The following is a 20009-nucleotide window of genomic DNA, read 5'->3' on the forward strand; positions in this document are numbered from 1 at the left end:
AGAAGTTCACATCATCCAGTAATTTGTGTCTAACTCCCAGCACTAATGAGACCTCCAAAGAAGGGGGTTTCTGTGCATAGCCATTTGTGAACACATTCAATTCACGTGTAGCCTTATGGTGACTCCACAGATTTCTTAGGGCTTTAACAGGCAAGGAAGACTCAGAAGTGGTTTTGCCAGTTCCTTTCTATGGAATAGAACCTTAAGTACCGGATAGTCATTGGTGGTTTGTCATCCAAGGACAACCAGGCCTGCCCCTGCTTAAATCCATCAGAATCTGGTAACTCTAGGGTGTATGTATCAAGCTCGAGGCCTGTGGACCAAATCTGGCCTGCCATGTCATTTTATACAGCCCTCAGATGCTGGGCTACAACTCCTGTATTCCTCAGCATTAGATATCAAGACTAAAGCTGATGGGAGGTGGGATACAAAAACATCTGGAAGGCTACAGCTTGTTCCGTTCAGGAGAGTGGGGTATGGATTTAAATATAAGGCTTGTGGATATGGTGTCTGGCTTTAAAATTTCCTTTAACCTTTTCCCAACCTCAGCACTACAGGGGCTGTTGAGTTGCAGTTCCCATTATCCCCAGTCTGCATAGCGGATCATCAAAAGTAATGGGAGCTATTGTTCAATATCATCTGAGGACTCAAATTGGGTGAATCAGGCTGATGTGGCCCTCAATGAAAATTAGTTTGACAGCCCAATTCTAGGGCATTTAGGCATCTATTTGTGGCCCTAGTTGGGTGGGAATGGCTGTCTGAACTCAATGCGCTACTTCATGCATTAAGCCCCTCTTCCAAGAGGAACTAAAAGATGCTCTAGCACAGTAGTATGCTATAGTTCATTGACTTTGTTTGGGCACCACTATATTAGAATAGGTTCCTATAACCCAGAATCCTCAAGTTTTTAGCAAAGAAACAAATGGGAAGGAATTTCCTGAAAGTAGGGGAGAGGAAGAAAGAAAAATTCAGAATTTTAGAGATCTTTGATTGACAGAAAATACACCTGTATCAAATCCACAAAAGAACAACTGGGGCACTATCTACATTGGTACACTGAAGTGTTCCCTTACTTGCTTTCCTACACAAAGATGACAAGTTTTAAGGACACACCAACTAATCCACCTGATCTGCTCTGTCCTGGCAGGAATCTCTTATGTAACCGATCTTTCGCTATCAGCCCCTAGCAGTGGATCCACACTTTCTCCTTCCAAGCAACCAGGCAATTCTCTCAAAAGGCAAAATTAATGAACAATTTCCCTCTTCTTGAAAGCTATTTTGCATCCTAATCTACTTAACCTGTGCACTTGGCTAAAAGGAGGAATTAAATATGTAAATTACTTGGTCAATGTTCACTTCCAGCTATACTTAAGATCTCCATAATTATTAGGGTGTATATCAGAAAATTATAAAGGTTTTTTTTTTTACTGTTTTAAAGGCTTGTCTCGTGGTAAAGGGGTAATCACATTCAAACAAATGTAAGAATAGTAACAAAGGAAAAATCAAAGGCAGTGAATTAAAGAGAAAATATCTGCAATAAATGTGAAAAACAGGAGAAAAGGGAGTTCATTTATTTCTTTTGTAATAATGCTGGAGACCCTGGGATAAAAGCAAGGGGGAGCCAATGTATTCCAAGTAACATTCCAAGAACAACTGATAGCATGAGCTCATTTCCCTAGGTTGCCAATGGCGCAAAACATCTAAGGAAAGCAACATCTCACCTTACCAGGTCAAAAGAAAGATTTTGATAGAACAGGGTAACCTTATGTAGAATTGCATTTGTTTCTTGTATCAATGCTCTACCTTTATTTCTTTTCCACTGCTGAAAGCTTGGTGTTCTAAATTACAAAGAGTGCACTTTTGCTATTACACATTACATTTGGGAGCAAATACTTTTTGGTTTCAGGGTTTTGAAAATTGAGGTGCACATCCAATTCAATGGCACATTAGACTTGAGTCAATACAGTATGTGATGGATGAAATCACTACACAGGTAAGTGTGCCTATGGGAAGGATGTATGTGAACTTAACAGATTTTCAGTTTTAAAACTCTACTTTCCAGCTTAATGTGCAAGTCTACTCTAATGCTGGCCTCTTTCATCATTCCCATAGTATGTGTGACAGAGAATGGCCTAAGGCCTCCGAGAAGGAGCAAATCCACATCGTATGGCAACAGCCACACCACAGCAAGAACAACTGCGAAATGTTGAGATACCCATGGCATTTCTGCCAAAGCAACCCCATTATGCCATTTCATGGTCGGCACTGAAAAGAAACCCTTCTGCTTTGTCTCTGATGCACAGGGTATTTGAAAACCTGTCCAGCAGGGCTCATTTCAAATTGTACTGGGGAGAACAAATGTGCCTTAGGAAGCTGCCAGCAAAATGCAGAAGTCTACTAGCCAATTTGAGGCAAGCAGTATTAAAATGGCAATTTGGCCAGAAGCATTGGATTTGAAAATTGGTTAAACGCTGTTAAACACTGGATCTCCCTTCACAGTGATTCCTCCAGCTTTCTGTGTTTGAAAAATGGCAGAAGAGCCTGCTTGAAGTTGGCAGGAGGTGTTCTTGAAGCCTTAAAATTCCATTTACATTAATAGGAAAGAACAGTTATGATTTGCAACATAGCAGAGAAAAGCCTAAGAACACAGAAGTATGTTTAGCAAAGGTTGTTGTGGAGGGGAACCAAAAAGAGTTTTCTCTTACGGTCCTTGGAACTAGATTAATCATAACTTCAACATTTCCAATATTGACTCAAGGGAGGAATCATGTGACAGCGAAACATGCAAAACAACTTGATTTGCATAGTTTAAAATATTTAATAGAACACCACTATGGAACAAAATGAAACTCCAGTCTAGGGCTGTAGCACACTGAGATGCCTTCAAAACATCTATCATTTTTCCATACTCAATGGTGTCGTTCTATATTTATCCTCCCAAACAAGGTTGAAGTGCAATGCTGTATATTCTCAGCACTGGGAATTTCAGAAACACAGGGACATTCTTTGTTTGCTTTTCCTAATCTAGTTTCCTAGCATCAATAAACTGGGAGGCGGGGAAAGGGTTGAGTAAACTCATACGCACCACAGTCCTAACAAGCCCTCAAAGTTTACACAACTTTGCAATATTCACAAGCCATCTTTCACTTCTAACCAGTGGGAAACAGATGCAGCATTTCTAGAGGAAGGGGAATGCAACAGTTATTTCCAATCCACTCACAGAAACTCTTATTTTTATTTTTGTGAAAATTACAATGCTAGCACCCTTTACAGATTGAAGATCGCTGTGCTGGTTTAGTACCATAAAAGGCATCAAATATAACTTCGTGTGTCATAAAATATAATGAGTGGCATATTAAAGTGCAGTTTAATTAGAATATAATTGAAAATCGAGCTTAGGTTTTTTAAAAAGGTATTTTTGTTTTGAATTGAGCTATGTATATAGAAGCTCTTTGGTTATGTCAATTTGAGGAGCAGGTGAAAATAGAAAGCAAGCCATCAAAAAGCAGAAGAGATAATCAATTAGTAAATAGAAAAAAACTATTTGGTTTCCACTAATTCTCAGTACTGTCAAGCAGATGCAACACAATCCCATAAAAAAGAACAGTGAAAAGGAAACCCAAACCAGGTATTGTAATAAGCTGATACTTTAAATAGCCTTCTTTTTATATATAGCTTTTAGGAATGAGTTTGGTGCGGTAAATATGTGAACACCTTGTTTTTAACATCTTATATATAATTTCAAAAGAAAATATTCCACTATCCACATTTTTCAATTTTTCTGGAAAGAAAACCTTTGTAAAATAGCAGACTGAAATGTAGTTTCCCCCCTTAGATTTGTCTGTACTTTCATCCAGGTCTTCACATTTGTAGAAACAGTTAACACAAAATATGTACTTGTTTATTTAAGGTCAAATCACTGCATATTGAACATTTATGCAACAGAATCATCCAAAATGAAAAGTAAAACTTAACTTTAAATAAATAAAAGAGTTGCAGAAGCAAAGCCAGGAAGAAAAAAAAAATCTGTCCTGAGTTCCTCTTTCTTATCAAGCAACTGTGCTGAAGGGCAGGAGTTCTTCATCCAGCAGAGTTACTCAACTGCAGTCCTGCTCATACAATGCCAGAAATGCATCATTACGTAACGTGTTTGCGCACCCTACAAGTCTGGCCACATCCCTGCCTACTTCTAAAAGTAACCAACACCATATAACACCATGGTATCATGGCACAACAAGCACAGGAGTGACAACAAAGCGGCCAGAGTCTGAAGTGAGCGAAAGAGTTTCTTGCCTCTAGCCCTATTATGAAGGTCTCTTTCACCGTTAGAGGAGACAGCCAGGTGCTCCTTTATGTGTAATTAAAGTAACTTGATAGCTCATCTAAAACAATCCACTTAATAAAAAATGAGCCATGACACAATTGTATTTTTTTTTTGTTTAGCACTTAAACATCCAAATCACAAACACAACAGACACTCATTTCTTGTGCAGATTTGAGACTTACTTGTTTATTTTTTTGGAACCGTTGAGATATTTTGATATCACACATCTCTCAGAAAGGCATCTGATTGACTCCTAATGGTGAAAGATGCCTTCATAGTCCTGTTGTCTTAATGGGAAGACTCAGGGAAAGTCCCATATTATTGGAACAATTTCAAATAGAATTACACATTAAGTTGGCCTCCAACTTATGCCAGTGTACATTCAGGCCTAGAAAACTCCCAACGTAAATAGATCTGGTCTCTGCACATTCCAGTACCTAGAAATTAAACCATTTCCCTAGCTCCATCCGCAGATGTACTGTTAGTAAAACCACAAACCTATTCACAAAACCATTGGGTGGAAATGCTGTACATGGAAAAAAGAAGAATGGGGAGAAAAGGATTATATGGATCAATGCCATATCATTAAGTACTGGAGGAAGCATATCCAGTCCCAGTGTCCTACTGTGAACATAATACAGGAACAGACACAAGCAGATGTCTTTGGAAACTAGAAATTAAACAATTCATAAGGACAGCTCTATCAATCATTATTGGTCACAAAAGGCAAATCAAACATCTGTAGGCTTCTCAACATCAATGGCAATGCAAATAAAGACAGGGCTGTTGCTCTCATGAATGCTTCCCAGATGTACAGGACCATCCATTGTCAGAAACAGAACGCTGGACAAGATGGCTCATTGATCAGATCTCTCAGCAGGATTCTTTTCCTCTAGCTAAAAAACAAAAGGGGAAGGGTTTTTGCTTGCAATAAAAAGTGCACCCATGCATCAATGGGTAACACAGGCTTGGGCAAGCCCAAGACTTGCTGAGATCCTAAATCATAGTCTTATGTTTCGTAACTTGGCAAATCAGTAGCTATGTCACAGAAACTATGGCTTTTGAAAATGGCATTTGGGGACCAACAAGAGCTGCAATGCTCACTGGACACCCTTAATGCACACTGGACAATACTGTTGTGCTCTAGCAATTCCTCAATGGTGCATTGGGCCATTGCATCAATTTTCCGCCACTGTACAATTGATGCCCATATGTCGCAATGTAAATGCAGCCCCTAGGCAAAGACAGACAGTACAAAACATACATAAGGCCACTTACGAAACTGTAAGTCCCAAGCAAAATGCCAGCCACCCTTCTTACCAAAACTTCTAGTTCTTATGCCTGCACAGGAAAGTTGGAAGACATCCCTGTAAAGTGGTTACATGAACAACCAGAGTCAACATAAACTTTTATATGCTTTTAACCAGAGACAGAATCCAGTCCAAGGAGGTGAATACATAAGAGAGGCATTGAAAAGGTATCTTGTTACAGGAATATTAATTTCGAATAAAGACTTGATAACGGCTAAGCTGAGCACCAAATCTGGTAAAAGACATATGTTATTCCCCCCAGGCTACAACCCTATGTGAGTTATAGAAGCCACAGTGTAAATACATCCATCATTGCACTGTAGATGGCAAATTGGAGAAAATATCCCATTTTGAGGCACGTGTACCTTCTGGATTGGCATCGGAATCACTTGGTTGGTTGAATAAACACAACTCACTGAAGACAGGCTTAAGCTGTAACCTTTCCAACATCTTGAGATGAAAGCAAGTGTATATGTAGTTCTGAACTTTTGAGAAAGTCCCATTTCCAGAACATATTTTTGCTAGGTGTTTACACAGTTGACTGGGCACAACAGATCTGTGTCCCAGAAAACTAAGCTTATTTAATTCACTGCAACTCAGGTGGTGGCAGCAGAACCACAGACCAGAGTAAAATCAGTTATGCAGCCAAGGTTCAGAGGAGAGGCATAGAGCTGAATGCCAACCACAAATGAAATGACCTTTTGCTAGTGACCCACCACAATCACAGTCTATCTGGAAAATGCTTCAGCTAATTCTTTTAAAAAGTAATGTATTAAGTGAGAAGTAAAGCTCACTGTGCATTGCTATTTCCATTAATAATTGCTGCTGCCTTTAAACCATGCAGTTCAAGGGCACATTTAAAAATGGTACTTTAAAAGTAAAACATTTACTCAGGTTCGCTTTTTGTTGAAGGGTTCATTATATTACAATTTCCCTCCTAGGTTCGCAAGGTATATTCCAAGGGCACAATCTCCTCAGACCTATTATTAAACAAAGGTCAGGAGAGGACTTAAATTCAGGGATGAAAAATGACAGGGCATGTACTTAGCAATATCACAAAGCGTGTAATGCACACTCTAAATTTTGTACTATGAAATCTCTGTGGCATGTTATCTTTCAAACTGATGTAATTCTGAATCTTGGATTCAGGATACTCTGATCTCACTCCACTCAATGCCAACCCATCTTTCCAAAGAATCCTTCCTATTCGGTTGTTTCTAATGATAAAATCTCTACAAGTAAAGAGAGGGAATAAAGATGAATCCATTTTCTGTTGTTATTTTTGTCTTGCCCTCTACACATAAAAGGCATCTGTTTCAAGGGTTTTAAATAACGTGGGAAGCCTCTTCAGATAAAGAAGTACCTCCACTATAGTGTGTTTGATCCCACTCTCACCCTTTACAGCTGAACAGGTGGTAGAAACTTGAGCACGTTCCCATTTAGAATACCTTTATTTTGCAGAAAACTATGGTGTGCAGTTTGGAAAAGACAAGTGATCATTCAGAACTTACTTGTGTGATATATGGCCATGCGTCTTGGTAGAACACATGTGTTGCATCCCAAAACTGTAAAGTTCAAACTATGTCATTTCCAGGAGAAGACGACTGAAACCTCAGAGAGCAGTTGCCCTCATTGTTGACAATATAGTGATGCATGGAATAGTCATGTTTTCAAATAACACAGCTTGCTTGCTCTGCATCTCAGTGGGTTTATTGCCCCCTAGACATGTCCCGGTTATCATCTCATTTGGGGAATCACAAAAGATATAATTTCTGGAGAATCTGAAACTTACTCACCAAACTAGATTTTTTGGGGATCGAAGGGACGGTAGATCAGATAAAAGGTTTACCATCGATCCCAAAGAACATATAGATAGCCCTGTCTTCTGAAGCCCCATCAGCACCATGAGACTTCCATTAACCCTGATGCAAGAAGAACACAGAACACAGGATGGAAAGGAGATTATCTCACATGGCACCACATCTAAAGATGCCATCACACCTGAAGCATCATATTACTCAAATGCATATTTGTTGACCTTCTATGAATCCATCTGAATAGAAAATATTCTAAATATTTTACTTGTCTGTGTTAACACTTAAGGACATATGAAAGTGAATGCATAAGCATATTATATGTATCTCAGTCATACCCACTCCCCTTTAAGGATGGGGCACACATCTGCAATCCGGAAATGTTGTATGTGAGGCAGGCTGGCAAATTCACAGACCTTGGACCAAAACAACTTGTTGTGCTTCTCATGCCATAATAAATCAGGGATCTGCAGGAACACCACTTTGTCATAAGCAAGCACTCCAGCTTGCAGAAGAACAGCAAAACAAACTAGAGCTTCACTACAGAGTTCATTATGTTCTCTGAAGGGGATTGCAGCCTTCACTAGTTTTTCTCTCCCAACTAAGCAGGTTCATGGCAACCAAATCCTATCTTGCCATGTCATATGAATACACCCAATGGTTTAGGATAATACTGTTAATTCCAAACAGAATATATTCATTAAATCAATGTGCATTAATGTACATTGTACATTAATGTAAAATGTACAACAGCTAACATATCGGTGCTAATTCAGCAATTGATTCCATTGATATAATCTACCGGTAATAAGGATAAATCAATAGGATTCAAACTAATGCTCAAATTCTGTAACTAATTTCTACACTGGTCAAATGAGAGAAGTATAAAAATCTAAGACATTCACAGTGTAATAACGGTTTATACTTACTATATTCTATGTATATTGAATGTGACAATACACAAAAAAGCTTAAATCCAACTGCTAGCTTCAATAGAGTTGGCCCACTAAATTAAAAAGAACCTTGGAAGAAACGTTTCCTAACACCAATTCTGCTCTTGTTGAGTTTGGCCTAGCATTTTCTGGCTGTGAATGTATGGTTGGCTTTTTAGTTATCTCTCTTCTATTTATAAAGTCATGGCATTCCTGGTTTGGGTCCTAAACTTTTGTTAGAGTTAACTGTTGTGGGTAACAGAGGACAATGTGGCTCAAGCATGGAGCAATGTGTCTTGCTAAGGGATTTATCTGCCATTGTCAAGTATCACATTGTGGGATATCAAAGTAACTAGGAAGCAATGTGAGCATTAAAGAGGAGAGAAGCATCTCAGTCACATGTATCTAGAGGCTGGCACTGCCTTTAGATATCTGCCACTCCACCTGTCTGCCTGCAGAGAGTACCTTTTGGCGGGGAAGGGAGGAGCGCACATTATGCTATGTGCATAAATGTCTTGATTTCTTCAAGCAGGAATTAATACTGTCAGAAAGGACAGCCTTGCTGAAATAAAACAGATAAATATGAACATGGCCTGGGAAACAACCCACAAGAATGTTCTGCTACAAAAGCTCCAAGAGGAATGGTGTTCTTCCTGTTCATTTAAGATAACATATGCAGAAAATCTTCTCTATTCCATGTGCTCTTTATTCATGTTGCAAAAGACAGGTGTCGACTGCTGAGGAGAAAGACGAGAGACCTGTGTGTGCCATAGAGTTGAGCAATCTTGCTTTACCAGCACTTGAGGTGCCATCAGGTCACCATTGCACATGTTCCAAAGATCTGATTCCCACAAAGGTTTGCTAGTTGCGGACAAAAACAAAACTTATTGAGATGATGTAGGGGAAACAGGAGTTAGAGCCTACCTAACACAAAATAGACCAAGGAAGAAGAATCTCCTTCCTTCACCCTCCAACAGTTCAAGAAGGCCCCAAGAAAAATCTGGAGCCACCAGGACCAATGATTGTCGGTATGTTTGACAAAACCTGGTCATGCGCCACCAATACCTGGAGGTCACCGCACGTTCATGCATGGAGATCATTTGCTTGATAAAAGCTTGTTCCCAGGAGGCACTCTTTCATCATCATCATGCTTATTAATTGCAGAACAGATAACATATGATTAAGTCCTGTCCTTGCTCACTATCCTATTGCAGCATTCAAGAAATTAAAATACCTATTTTCAACTTTCAAACTATCTTTTGGATTGAGATTAGGGTTCAGACCGGGACATAGATGTCTGATAAGCCAACATATCAGTTCTGTGGACACTTACAGTCCAGGGTGGAAGCAGAAGATGGGCAAAAAGGTTCACTTCTGGGAACTGTGTTAAAATGGCTTCAAGTTTTATTTCCCCAGCCAATTCCCACCAATTACAGGTTCCTCGGGTTTTGCAAATACCTCCTTTCCCCCTCCTAGCTCAGGTTCCTCTTGCCAGCTAAGGGTAGCATAAACAAACTTTGTCCTTCAATGACGAAAACTCAGGAGAAGCCATGCTTCAAGGTCACTCCTACTCGCAAAGGAAGGCCTTACTCCAGCAACTTTTACTGCAACACTACTCCAACAATGTGAGGGAGGGAGGGGGGAGCACTGAAAACTCAGGTATGTTTCCTTACTCGAGACAAAAAGAACAGGTAAGCCCTTTTGCTATTAAAAGCATTCCAGAGAGCACTTTCTCTCCCTTTCTACCATAGCAGAGTGAGTGATCACAGGAAGAGGAAAATTCCAGTGACCTTCACCATCTATGTGCAATTAAAAAGCAAAAGCTTTCTTAAACCTGTTCATACATCATCAGACATCTGGAGAAGACATGCAGGTTTTCAGGTACACACTGTAAACTCTTTCTTGAGCAGCCAGGACTGAAGGACAGGTTCTTATCCCTTAACCTAAATGTGGGGCACAAACTACAAGGACAAGAGACTGAGATCCTCTTTCTTACATTTAAGGCTCCAAATAATGAGGCTGCTGCAAAGATTTTAAGACCACAGCACATGGAAAATGACTTCATGTAAGATGTCGTACAATTATGATTGCTGCTTTTCAGAAAATATGTGATTTATAAAGGCAATGCATAGCCTTTTGTTTCTTAAACTACACACACAGAGAGGGGGAGAAAGGAAGATGCTGACAGATGGAAAAAATACTGTCAGTCATATACTGGCTAAAACATGGTACTTTCAGCTGCTCTTTGCACACACCTAACAATGCATCACCCCAAGGCCCTGGTTAGTCTGACTGAAAGGTATGCCATGAGAACAAGTTTGTTCAAACCATCCCCATCTGACCCACACCCCAAAACGTATTGCCAATGCTTTTGCGGTTCCCAAATTCAAAAGGGCACTAGAAGAACAACCTCCTTCTCTTTATGAAAGCTTCAGTGCATTTGAACAAAGACAAATTACAGGGAAGGAGGGGAGTAAGTGGGGAAATAAAAGAGTTCCAGTTTTTCATTCCAATCTTACACCAAGGATTATACCTCCCTCCTCAAATTAATCCCTTTCTTCGGTCTCCCAGAAATGACAGCAAGTCTGCAGTTGGGCGGCGGGGGGAGGGGGGGAGTCAGCGAGAGGGCATGCACAAGAGCAAGGTAAGGAAGGTGCTCCGTGAGGAATGCCAGGAATGCAAAGGGGCCATTTTCTGAGACTGTTTCAAGTTATCTGCACTCCTGGATTCTTGGCAGCCAGCAGCAACACTAAACAAAACAACATCAACAAATGAAAAAACTTACCAGGGATTGAGTTAATTTTAAATGCAGTTAATTCTGCCTCCTGTGACAGAGCTAATTAAGTCCTCCCTAGCCCTTCTCCCCAGCAAAAACAAAGGTGGAGAAAGGGGAAACAAAGGCATCAGGAGATGCAGGAAGAGGTTGCCGGAGTGTCCGCTCTGGCGCAAAACCAAACAGCTGCCCTCCCAAGAAACTATTCGCCATTTTTCTTTGTCTTTCAGCTGACCCCTGCCTCAGTGAAAAACTCCCAGAGACTCCAACGAAACACTGTGCAGCCTCCTTCCACTTTAACAGTCAAAGACATTCAATCTAGCATGCTATTTGACACCAAGCCTAGCCTCCGTCGGCCTGTCATTGGCTAAGCTCCTTTATCTAGAGAGATCCGAGGGCCTGGATTGGCTGCTGCAGTCATCACTAACCTCCTTTGTACACTTCCTGTTTTAAAGTTACCTTGAGATGCAGAACAGGGGTCAGACACGGAGACTTCAAGCAAGGAACAACTTATATAAAAGAAATACCTGGTAAAGGCACGCATTTAGCAACAGCCGTAACACATCAAAAAAGGGAAGTAAGAGCTTTCTGTTTGGACATAACACAGTTATCCCCCCCTCCCCCCATACTCCTTCACATTTGAATAGGAAACATTAGCACGGCTAATCCAGTGATCAATCAAGAATTATAAATATATTGATATAGACCTGCTTTTTATTGCTAACAAAAGCTCCATTTTAAAATGCTTAATTAAGCAGAATGCCAACAGGCCCCTGCAAGGTGTCCATCTGAACACAATATAATTTATGAAGCAGCAAAATAAAAGATGACAGCATGCATGTACTTAACTGACACCAAAGAATGAAGGGAAGAAGAAAAGCAGGGACCTTCAAAGCTATCATTACAGCAACCTCAGCCTCACAAAACAGCAGTCACAGTATTTTTCAACACATGACCAGCCAGTTTGGATCTTTCTCTTCTTAGTGGCCTGTCTAAAGTAATTGCTCACAAAGCCCAGAGCCTTCGCACATTCTCTTACCAGATCAGCTTTTATGTGAATGCCAGGAATACAATAGAAGAACAAGACTGAGACTAGCTTCCTGTAACTGTCAAAGATATGTCATTTAACTCCACTCAGGCTCAAGGAAAATCATCTTGTACATTTGTATCTGCAGAATGCACGCCTTCCATGAGAACCCTCCAAGGTTGGTGTATACATTCCTGCTTCTGTTGCCCTGTGTTCCTTTTTCTCCCAGGTTCTCCACTTTCTGCCTTCGCCCAAGGCCAAACACTCATTGCTCAAACTCTGCCTGCTTTTTTTGGCCAGTTGCCTCTTCAGGCCTGTTCCCCAAGATAAATGCCTTCTCTGTCATCACTGTTGTTGTTGCTGTGTGCCTTCAAGTAATTGACTTATGGGGGACCTTCCTCTTAGACTGAGAGTATGACTTGTCCAAGGTCACCCAGTGGGTCTGCCTAGCTTAGCAGGGATTCAAACCCTGGTATCCCAGATTTCTAGTTCAAACCTGATGACTGCTGGACAGACCACAGGTTAAGCCAATCCACAATGGCCATCAAGATCACCCTTCTAACCTCTGCTGGGAAACTCTTCACAAGAATCCTTGCAAACTGCCTTCTACCTATTTCCAGAATCCCAGAACGGCTTCCGCCCCTCCAGAGGAACAGTGGACGTGATCTTCACTGCACAACAGTTCCAAGTAAAATGCAGAGAACAAAATAAACCTCTGTACATGGCATTCATTAACCTTGCAAAGGCATTTGACACAGTGAATTACAGTGCTCTCTAGATCATCCTCCAAAAAATCAGATGTCCTGGCAAATTTGTGAACATTTTGCAGATCATGCATGATGACATGATGTCAACAGTCTTGAACAGCAATACCTCCCAAAGTGACCCATTTAAGGTGGAAGCAGGTGTCAAACAGGGATGTGTTATTTTCCATCTTCATTACTATGATACTGCACCCTGTTGATGGGAGCTACCCACCGGCGTGGAAATCATCTATCAGACAGATGACAAGTTATTTAACCTCAACAGACTGAAAGCCAAAACCAAGGTCCCAACGTCTGTTATAGAACTATAATATGCGGATAATAATATGATATAATTAATGTAATATAATTCAAGTATAATGTTATTGAGGAAGAGATTAATTACAAGTAACTTATTACTTCCAACCTTTGTAATTCCTACCCCACTTCATGCAAAAGCTGAAGAAAGCAAAGAGGCCAAGGAACAAAACTCCGTAGCGCATATTAAAGTTCAGGTAATAAATGCTACACATGGAAGAAGAGAGTCCATGCACTGCGAGTGGAAATACCTCATCCCATCAATTCTAAAATTCCAGTTCTCTGGGTTCCTTGCAAACCAGGAAGGCTAGGTTATATGAAACAAGGGTGCAGCTCCTGCCTGAAACTAGTCATCTGACTGCAGGGGTCATCGTAAGACAAGTCAGGCCTTACAAACCATTTTCACCCAGTCAGCTCCTCTGTCTTGAGCAACTCAACGCACCAAGTAGTCACATGGCTACAATCTCTCACTTTACTCTCTTCACTGGCCTCTTCTAGAGCAGAGGTTACCAGACTGTGCTTTTTGTCAGCTCTAACTAGTATATCTAAGCTAGCATTTAGGGGATGATAAGAGCTGTAGTCCGACAATACAAATTTCTCATCCTGACAAATACCTACCCTACCTCTGACCCAGAGTTTAGGAAGGTATTGTTTAGAAAGAAGAATTATCTTCATGGTGAAAGTAATTTGCTATTTTCACTCGTTTTATTACTGAAAGAATTTTGACATTAAGAATTTTCACAAAAACTAGCTTCAATGAGAAGAGAACTGGAACAAAAAGTGAGAATAGCATCCCACAGAAACATTTTACAGAATATCATTTGCGCTGGACTATACAATGGCATCTTGCACAGATAATCACCATGCTAGCCACTGAACACAATTACACTGTTTACAGTGATAACAAGGAATTAAGGCTGAAACACTCTTTGAGATATTGTGGTTGCAAGAGAGTAAGTGGGGTATGTGTGCAGCTGCCTAATATGCAAGTTACAGTCAACTATACCACTGAAATAGCTATTGGTATAAACCAAAATAAGGAACTATTCAAAAGAAGCAAATCCATAAACACCAGCTGCACACATAGCCCAATGAAATTTTGTCATTCACTTCTGTTAGATCCAGAGTTTATGCACTGTCTGGGTAACCCATCCTGCTGTAACACAATGGAAAAGGCTGAGACCAAACAAAAGGTCTGGATAGCGGTTAAAAAAAAACTTTGCCTCTAACAGCAAGTGTGCATAGAATAGAATAGAAATGGACCAAACTGGGTCAGTTAGGATAGGGACAGGATTCAGGAATTAGACATGAAAGACTAAGGAGGAAGAAAAACATAAGGAAAAGCAAAGTCTCTATTTAATCTAGCCAAAACAGCAAATTCTAGAGTTATGAAAAAGGAAACAGTCACACACTATCATGCGGAACTCCTGAAAAACTGTGAGGAAGATACAGAGCAACAGAAAGGTGCCCACAGGTCCTTTAAGGGAGAAATCAATTTTGAAAAAGGCAAACTTTCTAGCTCTAAAACTATAGTTGACTTTGGTTTTATTCCTTCTCTTATATTTTGAAGAAAATACACCCAGTAAAGAGTGCTGATCCAATGACTATAACATTTGGGTACCCAGGCACACATGTATAAGAATATCTGGATCTCTCTTTTCTATAAAAAAAAAATAGTTATTGGGATGTAGGAGGAGAGATTTCCCAACTATGATTTCCTGAGCAATTATGTGAGAAAGAAAAGGAGGAGAAAGGGCACTGGGGTGGGAAGCGAGTACAAATCTCTGCGATGGAAGAACAACAGCTTCCCAACAGAAATCCAAGGCCTTCAAGAACTAAAGGCATCTAAGGTCAATATTCTAAAGATGAGAAACAAGAACAACAACATGCTGAAAGTAAGATTTATTGCATGTGGTCTCTGGTGAAAGTGTAAATCAAAACCACTATAAAATAGTCTAGAGCTAACATCAGCATTGGAAATAGTATTAACAATGAGGGAAGAGAAATGTCAGAATATGATAGCAAGTAACTTTCAAAAAGAAATATGGTGACAGATGTTGGGAAAGAGCATTCGTAATGTGAGTGAATGATTACACAATTATTCATCTATGATAATCTCATACTTTGGAATGACTCGTTTGTTTTGGTTACTCTCATGCAGCGAAAGCTCTTAAGGTACCTCTGTTATATCTAGGGTAAGGTCACACTAGAAAAGCAGGACTTGTGAGCAGATAGGTACAGATCAACCATATTTACATCTGTACTCAAATGTCAGCCTAACTGATTTCCATATAATTTAATACCCAGTAAGCATCCACAGAACTGGACTTCACAATATGAACCATATTTTGCTTTAGACACTGAATACAACTTTTCTTCAAAACAGAAAAATGAGAAAGACAGGCAAGAAAGTGCTTAATACTTTCCACCTAATTCGGCAAAAGTCCTCAAAACAGTTTTAAAAACAGAATCTAATTATGGATATATAGGTTTACTTAAAGAAAAAATATTTCTGAAACACAGAAAATGACCAAATTCAACAGAATGGTTTAAAGAAGTGAAGTTGCATTTTTAAAATCAACTATAAAACATCAATGGGAAATTCATAAATAAACAAGTATTGTACCATAAGGAAAATGAACACTTTGAGAAATATGTTAGACATGCCAACTCCAACATTATCTTTTAAAACAGCAGAAGACAAACCAGCTGAAAAGCAGACTGTGCATTTCAAAAATTTGCAGAACTTCAGAATGTTTTTAAATTTCACACATTTGTAGCTATTCAAAGAGGAATTCATGAACTGGCTAAAACTTTTCAATTGCCAACCAAGAATACACATTTTTACATGCTTCTCTAAACAGAAAGAATTCATAACACAAAAGGATTTTTAAAACTCTTTCTGATGATTTCAGTTACTCTCACAATAGAGAGTGGACTTTGCATCATGGCTGGAGACTCCCAAATGCTCCCAAACCTAAAGATCAAAAAGCCTGAAAAAATGTTATCCAACCCATCCTAAATCCCTTATCTTAAGGTGCATCTAACACTACAGAATTATAGCAGTTTTAAACATTTAACTGCCGTGCTCCATGTTGGGTGTTATCGTTGTGGGAAATATTTCCCCTTTTCTATCAAAACAATACAATACAAATACTAAGATTTCCACAGGATAGTGCCATAAAGTGGTGTCTTACTGCCTCATCACACTAGAGCAGGCATGGGCAAACTTGGGCCCTCCGGGTGTTTTGGACTTCAACTCCCACAATTCCTAACAGCCTACCTCTGTGTAGTGTGCTCACTGTAATGTGTAGGTACATCACACAGATGTAACAAGACACCTCTGAATCTATGTGAAATAAGCAATCATATATATACTGTGCCCGGCTAATGTATGGATGCTGTCTCTTTGCAGTCAAGAACAATTATTGTGTTCCCCGGATCATCGCTCATCCATGGACGCAGAAGCCAAGGAGCTGCCTGGTATTCTCCCAAAAGATTCAGCCAAAAAATATACAAAAGCTCAACTGAAAAAGAACCGTAAAGCTTGACATTGGAAGGACAACTGTCCATGAGGGTTTCAGCTAAGTCAGTGACTGATGTTCACCAAGACCCATGTGCCCTTGATGTTGATCGGTACTATTATCAAATCAACTGGCCAGAAGCAGTGCGAGAGAAGTGGGCAACAGAGAAAGCAAACATGGAGAAGAGTCTGAATGTGTTCATTATGGCTAAAGCACAAGGATATTGGATGAATGGATTTTAACCATATGTTTTTTATATTGATTGTTTGTAATGGATTTTATATACTGTTGTCAATTTAATTATGTGTCGGCATCGAATTGTTGCCAATTGTGTACGCTGCCCTGAGTCCCTTCGGGTGAGAAGGGTGGGATATAAATGTTGGAAATAAATAAATAAATAAATAAAATCAGTGAAGACTCTGCTGTTGTTATAAGCGAAACACTTAATATAGACCCTGGGGACTCAGCAATGGAAGGGGGCTCTTGGGTTGCTACTGAAATGGTATCAAAATAAAGATGCTTCCAGGATTAAAAATAAAGGAATGGTGAGATTTGAAGTCCAAAACACCTGGAGGACCCAAGTTTGCCCATGCCTGCACTAGAGCATAGACCCAATTTAAATCTGCTTTCTGCCTCCTGCAGAATTCTGGGGCTTGTAGTTTAGTGAGGGCCAGGGCCTGCTATCCCTAAACTACAAACCCCAGAATTCTGCAGGTCGAAACCGGATTTAAAGTGGATCAATTTTCTAGTGTGATCAGGGCCAAAATGTTATAATTCTGCAATTTGGGCAGTTTAATACGTCTTGTATGGACATTGGGCACATTCGGCTTCTAAGAACAGGTCCCTCTACTTCAACCCGCCCCTTGACGCCACTTCCGCTGCATCCTGTCCTCACCACGGTCGGCTCCCCGCCCATCACCCAATGACCAGACCAAAGTTCCGCATACCCGCCTTCCCCACCGTGGGCCAATCAGAGGCGAGAACGCAGGCGAAACGCCAGCCTATCAAGAGCGCAGAAAGCGTGAATGGCGGCCGAGGGAGGGGGGAGGGGAGAGAAAGGGGACCAACCGCCACTTCTCCGGGGAAGGCTTCCCTCTGCAAACTCACCCGTCTGCTCCGCCTCCGTGGCTTCCGTGGCGCCTCGGTCTCCAAACCGCGAAGGGAGCCGGCGGGTCAGCGGTAGCCACCGCGCTCCAGGCCGCAACGGGGAAAGGCGGGGGGCGGGGAGGCGAGGGACGAGGCGAGCGCAAAGTGGCGGCGAAACAAGATGGCGGCGGGGCTGGGGCCTTTTCCTTGACGTCGAGGGACTGCGCAGGCGCGGGCCGCCGACCGCGCTTGCCGGCGGCCTCAAATCCCGCGCCTAGCCGCATGAGACCGCGAGAGCTCGAAAGCAGCGTGATTTCGGGCCTTGATGGACAATTGCCATGCTCCACCAGCAAGGAGGGACGGGAATTGTAGTTTTCCCCCTCCAGTACAGTATTGAGGTTTTCAGGCTGGGAAGCCAATCAGTTAAGACTTTTCTTAGACAAGGAAGGCTCAAGCGAAGATTCCTTCCTCTGAAATAGAACCCACAGTACCTGCTATTCCATGACAAGCCTTGTTTGGACTTCAACTCCCAGAATCCCCCATGCAGAAGTGGATAATGGGAATGGCAGTTCAAAGACGGCACATTCCCCATGTTCTGACAGTTCTGCCCTGTAGTATTTATTTATTAATTATTATTATTTATTTAATACATTTATATCCTGCCCTTTTCACCCCGAAGGGGACTCGGAGCGGCTTACACATTAAAATTACGTACAATATTATTATATTAGCATAGCACAATACTGGCAATAATTTACCATATTGTACTATATATATTGTAATAATACTAATAATATTTAGGGCAGATATGGGCAAACATGGCCCCTCTGGGTGTTTTGGACTTCAACTCCCATAATTCCTTAACTGCCCTGGCTCAATGCTGTGGAATCCTGGGAGCTGTAGTTTTCCAAGGCCTTTCACCTCTGCCAAAGAGGAGTGATGCCTCGCCAAACTACGATTCCCAGGATCCCATAGCATTGAGCCAAGCAGTTATTTGATGTGCAACAACTGATTGAAATAAAATACAGTGAATGTTTACATGAGTGGGTTTTTTATCATGTCAGAAGCGACTTGAGAACATATTGCAAGTCACTTCTTGTGTGAGAAGATTGGCCGTCTACAGAGACGTTACCCAGGGGATGTCCAGATGTGTTAGCTGGGAGGCTTATTTCATGTCCCCGCAAGATAGAGCTGACAGATGGGAGCTCACCTTCTACTATACAATCAGAATTTCCTTCCAGTAGTTGATTTCCCTTGATCTGAACACTAGATTCCTTTCGATGCAGCCAAAAGTCCCATTTACTTTTTTAGATACTGATTCACACTGTTGGCTCATGCTCAACTTGTCCACCAAAACTCAAAGATCTTTTTCACATGTACTATGTCAAGGCAGATGTCACCCATCCTGTATCTTTGCATTTTGTTTTATTTTCTGCCTAAGTGAAGTATCCTACATTGCTCTTTGTTTAAATTTATTTTGTTATTTTTGGCCAATCAATTCTCTAATCCGTTAAGGTCATATTGAATTCTGATCCTGTCTCCCGGAATATGAGCTCTCTCTCCCATTTTGGTGTCATCTGCAAACTTAATTAGCATGTCCTCGAAAGCGTCATCATTAATAAAGACATTGAATCGAATGCTCAACCTTTACTAACAATATCCTTCAATTAATTTCTGATAGATATCCAAACAGCTCCTTTCCTAATCTTAACCCATATGCATGAATGGCTGACATGAATAAGGTTAGAAAGCACCGCCTTTGCTTAATTTGAAATAACAGACATTGTCAGGTGCCTTTTGTGTATTTTTCTCCCCGTTACGTGCCTTCTTCCTCCATATTCATGAAATTAAAACCCCTGTAAGTTATTGCAAAATGCACACATCACATTCATGTACCAAATCAGAGTTTGATAGGTCTGAGAAGCATAAACATCTCACTGATGTGTTGTCAAAGGCTTTCATGGCCGGGATCACAGGGTTGTTGTATGTTTTCCGGGCTGTATGGCTATGTTCCAGAAGTATTCTCTCCTGACGTTTCATCCACATCTATGCAGGCATCCTCTGAAGATGCCTGCCATAGATATGGGCGAAACATCAGGAGAGAATACTTCTGGAACATGGCCATACAGCCCGAAAAACATTCAATCTCACTGATGCA

At 40.8% G+C, this 20009-nt stretch overlaps 1 protein-coding gene across 1 annotated transcript in view; it reads right to left on the bottom strand.

The window, feature by feature from the left end:
• nfyc (nuclear transcription factor Y subunit gamma) overlaps positions 1-18061 on the bottom strand; it is a 39045-nt gene extending 20984 nt beyond the window's left edge. Inside the window, exon 1 of the mRNA XM_008117901.3 lies at positions 17873-18061. The gene's annotated coding sequence lies outside the window, so the exon portion shown is untranslated. The remainder of the gene's footprint in view (positions 1-17872) is intronic.
• Between the last annotated feature and the right edge of the window lie 1948 nt (positions 18062-20009).

The sequence above is a fragment of the Anolis carolinensis genome, unplaced genomic scaffold (genome assembly GCF_035594765.1).
Source record: "Anolis carolinensis isolate JA03-04 unplaced genomic scaffold, rAnoCar3.1.pri scaffold_10, whole genome shotgun sequence".
NCBI classification, from domain to species: domain Eukaryota; kingdom Metazoa; phylum Chordata; class Lepidosauria; order Squamata; family Dactyloidae; genus Anolis; species Anolis carolinensis.